This window comes from Castor canadensis, chromosome 15 (assembly GCF_047511655.1).
Source record: "Castor canadensis chromosome 15, mCasCan1.hap1v2, whole genome shotgun sequence".
Taxonomy (NCBI): Eukaryota; Metazoa; Chordata; class Mammalia; order Rodentia; family Castoridae; genus Castor; species Castor canadensis.
Genome location: NC_133400.1, coordinates 98,886,338 through 98,898,165, shown reverse-complemented (window position 1 = coordinate 98,898,165; position 11,828 = coordinate 98,886,338). Strand labels below are relative to the sequence as shown.

The following is an 11,828-nucleotide window of genomic DNA, read 5'->3' as shown; positions in this document are numbered from 1 at the left end:
TAGCAATCTCAAGAGCCTGAGTTCAATCCTGAATATTGAAATAAATAAATAAAAAGAAAGTTCAACATGAACATGGGCTGGATGGGCGTGACAGGGAGGAGAGATGAAGAAGGCAGGCTGGATGTGGTCCCTGGGGAAAGAGGGAACAGAGGCAAACTGGAGAGCACCTGCACCTGGGGGTGCTGGTCCTCGGCTGGCAGTACTGCTGCCTCTGTCTCAGCACCAATTGTTATGCAGAATGCCAGAAATTTAGACTTGAATGTGAAAGCTCCTGATTGCTAAAAATAAATTCGTAAAATTTTCGTACTCAAAATCATAGCAGCCAGAGCCCGGATAGCTCAGTCGGTAGAGCATCAGACTTTTAATCTGAGGGCCCAGGGTTCAAGTCCCTGTTCGGCGCTATGTGTACTTTTAAGTACATAGTCTGAATTCTGGTGCAATCTTTGAAAAAACAGAAACGTTGTCAAAATCATAGCAGCCAAAAAAGTAGCTGGTCATGTTCTGTCCCAGTTGCTGAGTGTGAATGGTGAGGCTGATTTCAGAAAGAGTTCTGGAGAAAACTGGGAGTGGTGGCCACACCTGTAATCCCAGCACACAGGAGTCTGAGGCAGGAGACACTTGAGTTCTAGGCCAGCCTGGGCTACACAGTGAGACCCTGTCTCAAAAAACAAAAAAGAGTGAGAAGAAGGAAGGAGAGGAAGAAGGAAGGAAGGAAGGAAGGAAGACAGTTGTGAACAACTAGCAGAGCTGACTCCAGGTCCCCCCTGCCCCACCCACACACACAAATGGAGCCACCTCCAGCATTAGGTTTTGGGGTTGTTTTGTTTTCTTTTGTTTTGTGAGATAGGATCTGGCTATATAGCCCAGGCTGGCCTCAAACTCACAATCCTCCTGCCTCAATCTCCTGAGTGCTGGGATTACAGGTGTGTACCACCACACCTCGCTTCCTCCAGCATTCAACCGACTATAGCTTCACCTGAAACTGGGGCTGCCTGCTAAACGAATTTCACATAAACAAATAATACTTTTTCAGTATAAATATGTCCCAATTATTACATGGGGTAGCCTTACCCCCTCAAAAAATTATTTGTTTTCTGAAATTTAATTTAAATTTATCTAAGCATCTTGCATTTTTATTTGCTCACCCTGGCCACTCTCCCCAGAAACCCCCTCTAGGCTGCAATGGGCCATATGCTTTTGTCTCCTTCCAGACAGCAGCTCCAGCCTCAAGGACAGAGACTTGGTCCACAAGGCAAATGGCAAGGAAGCAAATTCACATGTCTGTCCATGCTGACATCTAAGAATGGAAGCCCTAGAGCCATCTAGGCCCCTCCCTGGTTCTGTGTCCCTCTTAGCCTCAGTCTCCCCATCTCTTAAGTGGACATGAGGATTCCTACCTCACAGGACTGTCACAGGATCGAGTGAAACAGACGTAAAACACGTGTTGCAGTGAGCATGAGGTAAAGGCTGTGAGTGAAATGGAAGTCTTCGACCTTGGAACAATGCTTCCTATTCCTACAGCATCTGTCTCCAAGCCAAGGCCTTTTCTTGGGGACACTGATGTCCCTGGAGACTGGGGTCGAGGGACATGTGGCAGCTGGTGTCTATGGGGGGGGGCGGATACAGAGTCACATAGTTTTCCAAGAGAGAAGCAGGAAAGCAGCCTGAGTGCTGGGACTTCAGGGCAAAGTCCTTCTCAACCTCGTGCTGGGAGAACTCAAGCTCCTTCTCCATGGGCTTCTTACATTTTACCTTTGCATCTTGTCAGTAACCTGGGAAAAGTAAAGCTTTATTGTAGATTACCTGGGTGATCCCCTCAAATCAGGAGCTGCCCCCCTGCAAAGCCAGCGCTTACATCTGTGATGGCTGTCTGGCTCCAGAGGCCCCGAAAGGAACAGCACTTAACTTTTTTTTTTTTTTTTTTTTGGTGGGACTGGGGTTTGAACTCAGGGCTTCATGCTTGCAAAGAAGGCGCTGTACTGATCGAGCCATGCCTCCAGTCCATTTTGCTGTGGTTATTCTGGAGCTGGGGTCTCGAGAACTGTTTGCCCAGGCTGGCCTCGAACCTTGATCCTCCCAACCCCGGTTTCTCAGGTAGCTAGGCATTCAGCCTGACTTAACTTCTAAGGCCCAGTGCGTAAGGATGGGTCTGCAGGTGTCAAGGTGTTGCTGACATATTCCTGGGAGCTGTGTTCTTTATCAACAAGAAAAGAAGGAAGGAGGGAGGGAAGAAGAAAGGAAGAGAGAAAAGGGAGGGAGGGAGGACCCCCCACCCACTACCAGAAACAGAAACCCTTAATAATGGTTCCCAGTTTCTGAAGAGTTACTGTGATCCCCAAGTTCAAGGTAAGAATACTCAGGCTGGGCGTCTATCCTGCACCTTCAGGATATCCTGACCTGTTCTCACTCACCACACTGACACCCAGAGGCCCAGTTTGCAGAATGATCAGCAAACTGGTCATTCTGAAAACCAAGGTCAAGTCTAGGTTTCTAGAAGCCTGTCTAGGGCTGTAGATGGGCCTAAGGAAGAGCTTCCGAGCGTACCCTCCAGGGAAGGAAGGGGGCAGGTGCCTGAGGACCCAGGAACACAGGGATAAACTGAGTCTCCTGACCAATTGTGGTGCCAGCACCCCTCTCTGCTGTGAATTTCATCAAGGAGAGGACACAGCTTCTCTCACTCATGTTGGGGTGTGGGGTGAGGACCCACGAAAACTGTGCCCAAGGGCTAGATGAAGTAAGAGCCAGCCACAGCAAAGTGAGTGCGGTGGAGGTAGCAGAGGTGGGTCAGGAAGGCTCTTCTCCTGCCCCCTCCTCCCTCTATACCAAGGGCCTTGCGTGCGTGCTGCATGTTGGGATCCTAAATGATCAAAACAGAGGATCATTTTCTGGGAGGACCCAGTTCCTCACCTCCCTCCAAAATCATCCCATGTGTCAAGCAGCAAGGGCGAGGAGAAGGTCCTGCCCTCAACAAGTGACTTGAAGTAAGGACCACACGTCACCCAACAACAGCTCAGATAGACAAACATTTCCCTGGCTGCAGGCCTCTGAGTCCCAAATAGAATGGAATCACAGGCCACTAGGCTGCACAGGTCCTGGAGGTGGGATAAGACCAAGGTCCCTGCCCTGACATGTGAGGAAACTGAGGCCATGGCTTCAAAGCCAACTCTGCACCAGAGCCAACTGGCATCCCAGGCCCACTCACCACCTACACAGGCAAAGTCAATGTTTCCTGCCCAGGAATGTAATTTATGAAGTTTTTTTTATGGTAATGAGTTGGAACTAAACTCACAGCTCAAAGCCCTGCAAAGAGAGCTGGAAAATGCCAATCTTCCCAGCATCACAGGCATCATTGTCCTGAAACTACCAGCCTCACATGGAGTCTCCGGGTTAATCATTGCTGCACAGGAAACAGCGTTGATTTGCATCACTCTCACACGGGAACCAGAACTTGTCACGTCAGTCCTGCAGAGTTAGGCCACCTCCTGGCTCCCACTGGCCATGCTGTCTCCCTCCACTAATCACACGCGGTGACTCCCGCCTGGGGCCCAGCTCACCTGCTCTTTGCCCATCTGATACCCTCAGAGCCTCCCACCTGCTCCTCACAGCAGCAGTGGCTGCACCTGCAGCAGTGTGGGGCCTCACACAAGGCCTGGCATTTAATGTGGCCTGTATGGAAAGTCCCGTCCATACCCTGGGAGCTCATCACTATCAAAGCCACCCCTCTTCCCCTCCAAGAATGAGGCCTTTTAAAATTACAGCTCAAATGGAAGCTCCAGCTCTGCTGTGGAAGCCGGAGTGAGTGGATCAGCCTGGAGGAGGTCTGGCCCTAGGCAAAGGCCAGCAGGCAACTAGCAGCACCAGCTGCGCTGAGGGATGGGCACTGGGGCTGGAGGGACAGCCCTGGCCTTGGGCCCTGAGGACCTGGCCCTATTCTCACGTGGCACAAGGCTAGAGAGCTCCCTGCTGTTTGTCCTCCTGTGGGTGTAACAGAGCACCTTTTTCCCAGAAATAGAAAATCCTGTAATCCATACATTGACATGCAAATTCATGTTTGCTCAGGTGAGGGCTGTGAGAGAGCCCAGATAGGTTCCCACTCTGCAGGCAGCCTTTATCCCCAACTGAATACCCAACTTCACTTGTAAAAGAACATTCTAGGTTCTGAGTTCAATCCCCAATACCACACCAAAAAAATAATGAAAAGACAGGAAGGAAGGAAGGAAAGAGGGGAGGGAGGGAGGGAGGGAGAGAGAGAAAGCGGAGGGAGAGAGAAGAATAGAGGAAGGAAGGAAGGAAGGAAGGAAGGAAGGAAGGAAGGAAGGAAGGAAGGAAGGAAGTATTTCTGAATGGGCTACCTAGCACCACTAAATAAATAATAAGAAGGAAGTTCTGGAGATGACTACTGCTGGCCTGCAGAAATCTTTCACTGAGCCATGTTTTAACCAAAATAAAAATCTGTTATGGTATAGGAGAAGGGGACCAAGAACTAGAGAAAAGGTTAGTTTGAGAAGAATTAACCTAGAAGGTAACACCCACGCACAAGAAATCAATGTGAGTCAACTTCCTGTATAGCTATCCTTATCTCAACCAGCAAAAACCCTTGTTCCTTCCTATTATTGCTTATACTCTCTCTACAACAAAATTAGAGATGTTTCTGCCTGGTAATGAGGGGTAAGGGAGGATAAGGGAGGGAATGAGGGGGGTGAGGGAGGGGGCGAGGGGAAGGGGGGAGAAATGACCCAAACAATGTATGCACATATGAATAAAATAAAAAATTTTTTAAAAAATACAATCACGATTATAATGAGGAATCAGCCAAATTAAAAAAACAAAAACTGTTACCGTGTATGCATTAGAAAGCGTGGGCTGTCATTGGGCACTTTGGATTACAATGGTGGCAGAAGCCCTGTCTTGGAGGCTGAGCCTTGCTACCCGATAGCCAGTAGTATTTCCTATTTGCTTTGCTGGTGGCAGATGCACGCAACCCACTTTCTCTACGAGGGGCTGAGTGACTGACCAGATGCCTCCTGTGGCCAGGCTGCTTTGCAATTGCTCAGCACCCCTCCTGCACAGCGCTTGTTCGAGGCCACCATGTGCTTACAGCTATGGGAGAGCAGGTTGGCAGTTAGCCTCAGTTTGGTTTATGCTCATTGGCTTCCCAGAGTGCCTGGCTTACAGGTGCTCAGTAACATTCGGGGCAGGAGGGGCATAAAGGTGGATATAGATGGGCAGAAGAGCAAGGTGGACCCTCTAGATGAAACCAGGCTAGGAGCAAAGGCTGCAGCTACTGGCAGAAGCACCTGGGAAAGCAGCTTACTGGAGAAGGTGGCCAGCCACCTGAATATGCAAAGTGTAGTCACATATCTGCAGAGGAATTTGGCACCAAGCATGTGGTACATTGTATGACTGCCTATGGGGATTGTCCTGGAAAATGAAGAAGGCTGAGGACTCAGGAGGTCCCAGTTAGCTAAGGACAGGAGTCACTCAAACTGGCTTCAGGGTCAAGTCCAGCCAAGTGCTACTCAGATCAGCACCCTCCTGTGGGAGTAACGGCTGTGCAGGGCCCAGAACCCCTTGCTTACCTGCCTAATGCTGCTTTGGTCCCCTCCCGGGCTGCACAGCTAGTGACGCAGTGAGCTCGAGGAGCTGGCCCCTCATCGACTGTACGATGATCGCAGCCCTATACTGAAGGGAGGCCTGAGGCTCTGCAGCACCCGAAACTCCCCCAGCCCCCACCCAGGAACTGGGGACCAATGCTCTGGGCCAAAACAGAGACCTCTCTGAAGCCTGAACTTTGCGACATGTCCTACCTGGGACATCCCCATTGAAGAACACCAATGTCCTTTACTGTGACCAATGGACCTGGCATTCTGGACGGTGCGGTTCGCTTTTATAAACACTCCTCATGTATGTGCACACTGCCTGCATGTGCACACATTCACACGTGTGCAAGCTGAGAGCCAGCACACAGCTGGTGGGCACGAAAAGAGCCCTTGCCCTATGGGAATGCATGTTTGGGATCATATGATCCTGTTGGAGTCATTGCCTTCAGCCAAATGAAGCTCACTGCCAAGCCTCAACATCTTCTGACTGAAAAAGGACAGAGGGGCAGACTTCCCCAATGTTTGTTGGCCCCTGACTGCTTTTTCTCTTTGGCTGTGAAGAGGCTCGAAGGACCAGGCCCCATTGTACTTATCCGGGACATTTGAGGACTCACTGACTGATGGTCTTCTATGTGCTTGCACTGCCCCAAACAGTTCCTGCCCTCAGGATGGTCATCAGATGAGAGCAGCAGAAAAAACAAGGTCAGTAATCCTCCCTTGTCTTCCACTTCTCCTTCAGTTACTCACAGTCAACTGTGGTCTGAAAATATCTAATGGGAAATTCCAGAAATAAACAATTCATAGTTCTAAACTGTGCACTGTTCTGAGGAGCATGGTAAAAAGTCTCTCCCATCCCACAAATCCCTTCATCCAGTGTATCCACACTCTGTACGCTGCCTCCCCGTTAGCCAGCAGCAAACTCAACTACCAGAGTATCTTAGTATCACAGTGCTTGTGTTCAAATTAAAAAATTAAATAGGCTTCATCATAGGCTTGTATGTATTGGAAAAGGCACATATAAGACCCAGTGCTATCAAAATCCATGAAAACATAATATCTGATAAAATAGTCTTTACACTAGCAAACTCAAGAGCCAAACACAACCTCCTGCCCCACTGTACAGAGCCAAGTAAAATGCCTTTGGAGAAAGAAGAGTGAGGGCATTTTGAAGACTTTGATGTGCTTAGAAATTTCAAGCTTAAAAGATCAAGGGGCAAGAAGAAAATACAGCATTCTAAAGAAGTAAAGGATCAAACTCCTCATTTGACCCACTGAGAGAGAAGACAGAAGCAGGGGGATGTAGGTTGAATCCAACGTGGATGAAACATGGCTGTGCTATGGATGGGCTTTTAACCCGTCACTAACTGGAAGCAAGATTGTGTCTGTCACCTGCAGAGCATGTTGCAGACACTATACCAAGTGGAGAAGATAGACCCAGGTTCCACTACCCTGAGCTGTGCTCTTGAACGAATAGCAAGGTGACCGGGTGTCAAAAGGGATAAGTGACATGGCCTATGGAATGCCACATCAGTCCAGTAGAGCAGCCCCTCCCTCTGCTGTGGAGGGAGGCCAAACCGCCCCACCAGTAGTACTTGGGCAAGAGATAGAACTAGAGAGGAGGAGAGGCCATGTATGTCTCCTGATTCCAATAACAAATTGGTTGGTGAAAGCCAAGCCTAGCCCTTCAATGAATCACACGAACTGTTGAGTTTGAACTGAAATGTGCAAAAAAAAAAATGGAGGTGCACTTCTCTGGAGCCCTGCCTTTTATACCTCAAGATCTGGGATCCAGGAGCTCACTGCCCAAATGCCACATCCCCTTAGCAGAACAACCAGGGGCTAGGGAGAGGAAAGGCGGAAGAGTCTAGAAACCATGACTCTGCCTTCTTGGAAGGATGACCCCATGACCACACGGAATTTGTAGTCAAAAGGCATGACGTGGTATGGGGACAGGAGCTGGGGACTTGGGTGTCTACATGAGATCCAGCTTCCTCTTCTGGTTCCCTTCTCCCTCTGCAAAAGGTACTTTGTGCTTTTGAAAGTCAAAAGAAAGGTCTGGACCAAAGAAAGGCTATTCCCTCCAGAAAGCTTGCACTTGTCAGAACAAGAGCAAGCCGCTTGTATACCATCTGCCTGGAAGGGCAAGGAGCCCTGGGCTGACAGGCTGATGGGCTGGTGCACCACAGTCCCTAAGCAGCAGCAGAGCCAGAGCACCACCCCGCTCTGAATCAGGGGAAGGGCACGCTCCACTATTACCAGTTGTTCCACCCACACCCAAGCTGACTGTGCTTTCCTCATTCCCACGTTCCTGGTTTGAGAAGCAGGTGTGGTCCACAAGGGCAGGTTAACATCAACAAAAAACACATTCCTGCCACCTCCATTCCTGGTGTCATGTGCAGTTTCTGAGGCTGAATTGCATCTGACCTCGGTCAGTCCCTTCCCTATTTGCTCATCCACACATCCCACTCATTCATCAGATGACACCAGCCCTTGGGATGCACCCCCTGCAAGGCCCCAGGTGAGACATCCTGCAGGGGCTTCAGCTGTTCCACCCTGGTGATGGCAGCAGAAGCCACGTGAGGCCCTTGTATGGAATCCACTCCAGTACAACTTGCCTCTCTTGGCACATCCCCACCTCAGCTGCTTCCTTGTATCCATCTGCTAACCCATCCACCCATCCACCCGAAGGATAGATATTGGGTGTCTCTAGTCCCAGCTCTGCACAAGGTGTGGAGGATGTAATGTACCCTAAACCAGGCATGGAACTCACTTGTCCATGAGAAGAGACATCAGAGGTAAGCAAACAAATAAATAAAGCGGGCATTTTGCATTGGTGACAGTGCTGTGGAACATAGCAAGATGGTTCCTGCATTCCTCCATGAGGAAGGGACACCTAAGCTGAGGCCTGAGTCAGGAATGCAAGGCTGGGCCCCTGTGGCAAAAGTCCAAAGGGCAGCCATGATGGAGAGTCTGCATTGCTAGTGTGAGGTGCTGGCCAGATGGGGACATGCACTTGACCAAGGGTGAGTAGTGGTTTCCCCAGGGGACGGACCTTGAAGTGCCCTCTTTAGAGCCCCCTCGCTTTGAGGGACAGCTGCTGAGGTGAAAACCACATACTTCCTTACAGAAAGGAAGCCAACTTGGCCTACCAAACTAGGAACAGAAGCCATGTGTGAAGACACTCTGGTGGCTCAAGTTTGGCCTGATTTCCTCAGGTGACACCAGAGGGCCAGGAGCTGCTGACTTCCAGTCCTGCCTGTCACAGTGTCCAGAAGACTCCAGCCAGTGATGGCCACCAGTCAGTTCCTGACGACATCCTTGTGGGCTGGCATCCTCCCCACAAGGTATAGGCAAGGCTACCACAGGGTACACGGGCATCTTCTCAGAAGAAGGGCTGCTGCAGGTATGGCCAGGTCCCCTGGTTCTGGGCTCCTGGGCCTGGCTGCCTTGCACATCCTGGTCCCCAGAAGCTCCCCTGCTCCCTGCCACATGGGACAAGGCCACACCAAGGGTGGGGCTCAGACTCAGAGTGCCTCCCTCCTGAGTATCACAGCTCCGCGTACTTCCTGAGGTGACGAATGACCTTGATTCACATTGGTGAAGTAATGGCTTTCAGTCTCAACCTTCTCATCCATTAGTCGCCTTGCGACACAGCCCTCTGAGCACAGAACTGGTTCCCAGGTGCCAGCTCAGGGGAATGCAGACACCTCCCAAGCTCAGCTTACCAAATTTACAATCCATCCAGGTGCCCGGAACCACCCTGGCCCACTGCCACCAAAGGTCCAATGACAGAGGCCTGGGAAAGTGTGCAAACAGAAGCCAAGGGCTGGGGCTAATACTCAGCGCTCGCCTTGCTGTGTGATTTTGGGCAAATGGCTTGTCCTCCCCTAGATTTTGCATTTAGACATTACCAAGAGCGATAGAAGATGCAGGAAAAACTCCAGGGTCTGTTTTGCTTTGTTTTTGGCAGTGCTGGGGATGGAACCCAGGGCCTTGGGCATGCTAGGCAAAGGCTCTACCACTGAGCTGCACCCTGCACAAGGAGGTGTAGGGAAACAAAGGAGAAAATGCGTGGACACTATAAAGGACCACACAAGTGAAAACGGTTCTGCCCTGTGGGAAAACCAGTCACAATGAGTGAGCTTCTGTAGGGAGCCCTTGGGGTGTGAGAACTGAAGTCCACATAGTGTCAACCCCCTGCCAGTGCTCTCGGTACATCAGCACAGTCCTTCTGTGTAAAACCCAGAAAATAAACCCTGTGCCACATTGCACAGCTTTCTAATGGACTGCCGGGAAATTCCCATGGATGTAAACAGAATACCCACATCTTTTGCCACAAAACAATTGCCTGGAAACCCAGAATTGGAAGGTATATTGCACAAGGGCTCCAAGGTGACCTCCAGTGAGATACAGCAGGGGGCCTAAGTGGTCTGGACTGACTTTTCTGATGCAGTTCCTTTTGTACCTCCTAATGTCTATGCTGAGTAGAAGCCACAAGCCACAATGACCCGTGCCTCCTGCCTGGTGGGCGCCGCTCACATCAGTGTCTCTTGCTTCTCACTCAGGCCCATTTTGCTCAAAACGCCTCTTTTCAGAAATTGCTACACTTTTACCATTCCATTTTGCCATCTAAAGGAGAAGATTTGAGGCCTTCCTTGCCTTCAAGTAATAAGAGTGGTCCAATCATAGCACCCAAGGAAAAGCCACCCAGGACGGGGCATGAATGGCAGCGGGCTGCTAGGAAGGGGCAGGCAGGCCAGTTGGCAGACTGCATTGCTGACCATATCCACCCACCTTGGCTGGTCTCCTGCCCGATGTCCTGCACCAGTGTTTGCAGGGTGTCCTCCAGTTCTGTGCCCAGGGAGGAGCACTGAGAAAACTGCAGGGTTGAGCACAAAGAGGCTCAGAATTTAATCAGCACAGGAAGACCTCTCAGCCTCTTCCCCATGATGTGAGAGAGAAAGCCTGAGAAACACAGACGCCCTGGCCCCACTCCCAGCCACTTAGAGGTGGGCATCTCAAACTCCATGGTCAAAACCATCCTGTTCATTTCCCTCCACACATGGTCTTCCCCCATCTCCCCATAACTCCGCCTTCCAGCTCAAGAAAACACATAAAAACTGTCCTACAGCCAGGCCATAGGCTTTCCAAGAAATCCTCCCCTCGAATCCAGAACTACACATGGCCCATTGCCAGCAAGGTCCTCCCCAGATGACCAGGCCTTTGCACATGCCCATCAAGTCATGTCCTGCCATCACTCAGGAGGGAGCAGGTGTTCTCCTCCCTGACCTGTAGACAGACCATCCTCTTTTCCCTTCCAGGGCCTTTTGCACCTGCTGTGTCTCCCTCTGAGACATGGGTTCCAGTTCCGGCTCCTTCTCATCCTCCTCTGATCCTCTCTAAAGTTGTTCCTTGCCTCCTGCCCCCCCCCCCAGCTGATCTCTGTCATCTTCGGTTTTTTTGTTTTTATTTTACTTTATTTTATTTTTGGCGGTTCTGGAGTTTGAACTCGGGCCTTGCACTTGCTCCACCATTGGAACCATGCCCCACCTCCAGCTCACTTTATGCATTTTTATCATCCTTATGGCACATGTCACCCTCTGAAATGATTACTCTTTCATTTGCTGCTGACTAGGCCCTCTACAAGCACCATAAAGGCAGGGCCACATCTTCCTCATTCACCACTGTGTCATCAGCGCATGAAAACAATTCCTGGGACACAACTGAATGCTCCAAAGGTCATTGTTGACCCCAAGAACATCAAGCAAACTGAGCAGGCTGGAGTACAGTGACATCTCCCATGGTGACCAAAGGCCAGTTTTAACACAGAGTTATCACAGGGCCCAAGACAAGCTCCTGCTACAGCAGCCTGTCTACGGCCTCACCCTGGGCCTCTTCCACCTCTGGCCTCCTTCCCAGCAGGCGCTGCCCCTCCCTGCAGGAGATGGTGACGGGGCACAGTTGGCCCAGCCCTCTGCACCCCAGAGCCCCAGGGCGGGAAGGCGCCTTCTCCCTTTCTTGGCCTCAGCACCAGGACCGACAAGCTTTCCAGTTTCCCCATCTGTAAGACAGGGACAAAGAATGCTTTGTCACCCCCACCTACTTCTCACGGGTGTTATGAAACACTGCTTGCTGGGAAAACACTTTGAGCAACTTGGGGAAAGGTGCCTGAGGCGGAGATGACATGTCTACTGCATCCGATCCAGGCCAGGGAGGGCAGGCCAGCTA

The 11,828-nt window shown here is 50.7% G+C and overlaps 1 non-coding gene across 1 annotated transcript; it reads left to right on the top strand.

Moving 5' to 3' along the window:
• The first annotated feature begins 327 nt into the window (after nt 1-327).
• Nucleotides 328-401, top strand: Trnak-uuu (transfer RNA lysine (anticodon UUU)). Its single transcript has one exon. It is a non-coding gene; the product is annotated as a tRNA-Lys (tRNA).
• The last annotated feature ends 11,427 nt before the right edge of the window (nt 402-11,828 follow it).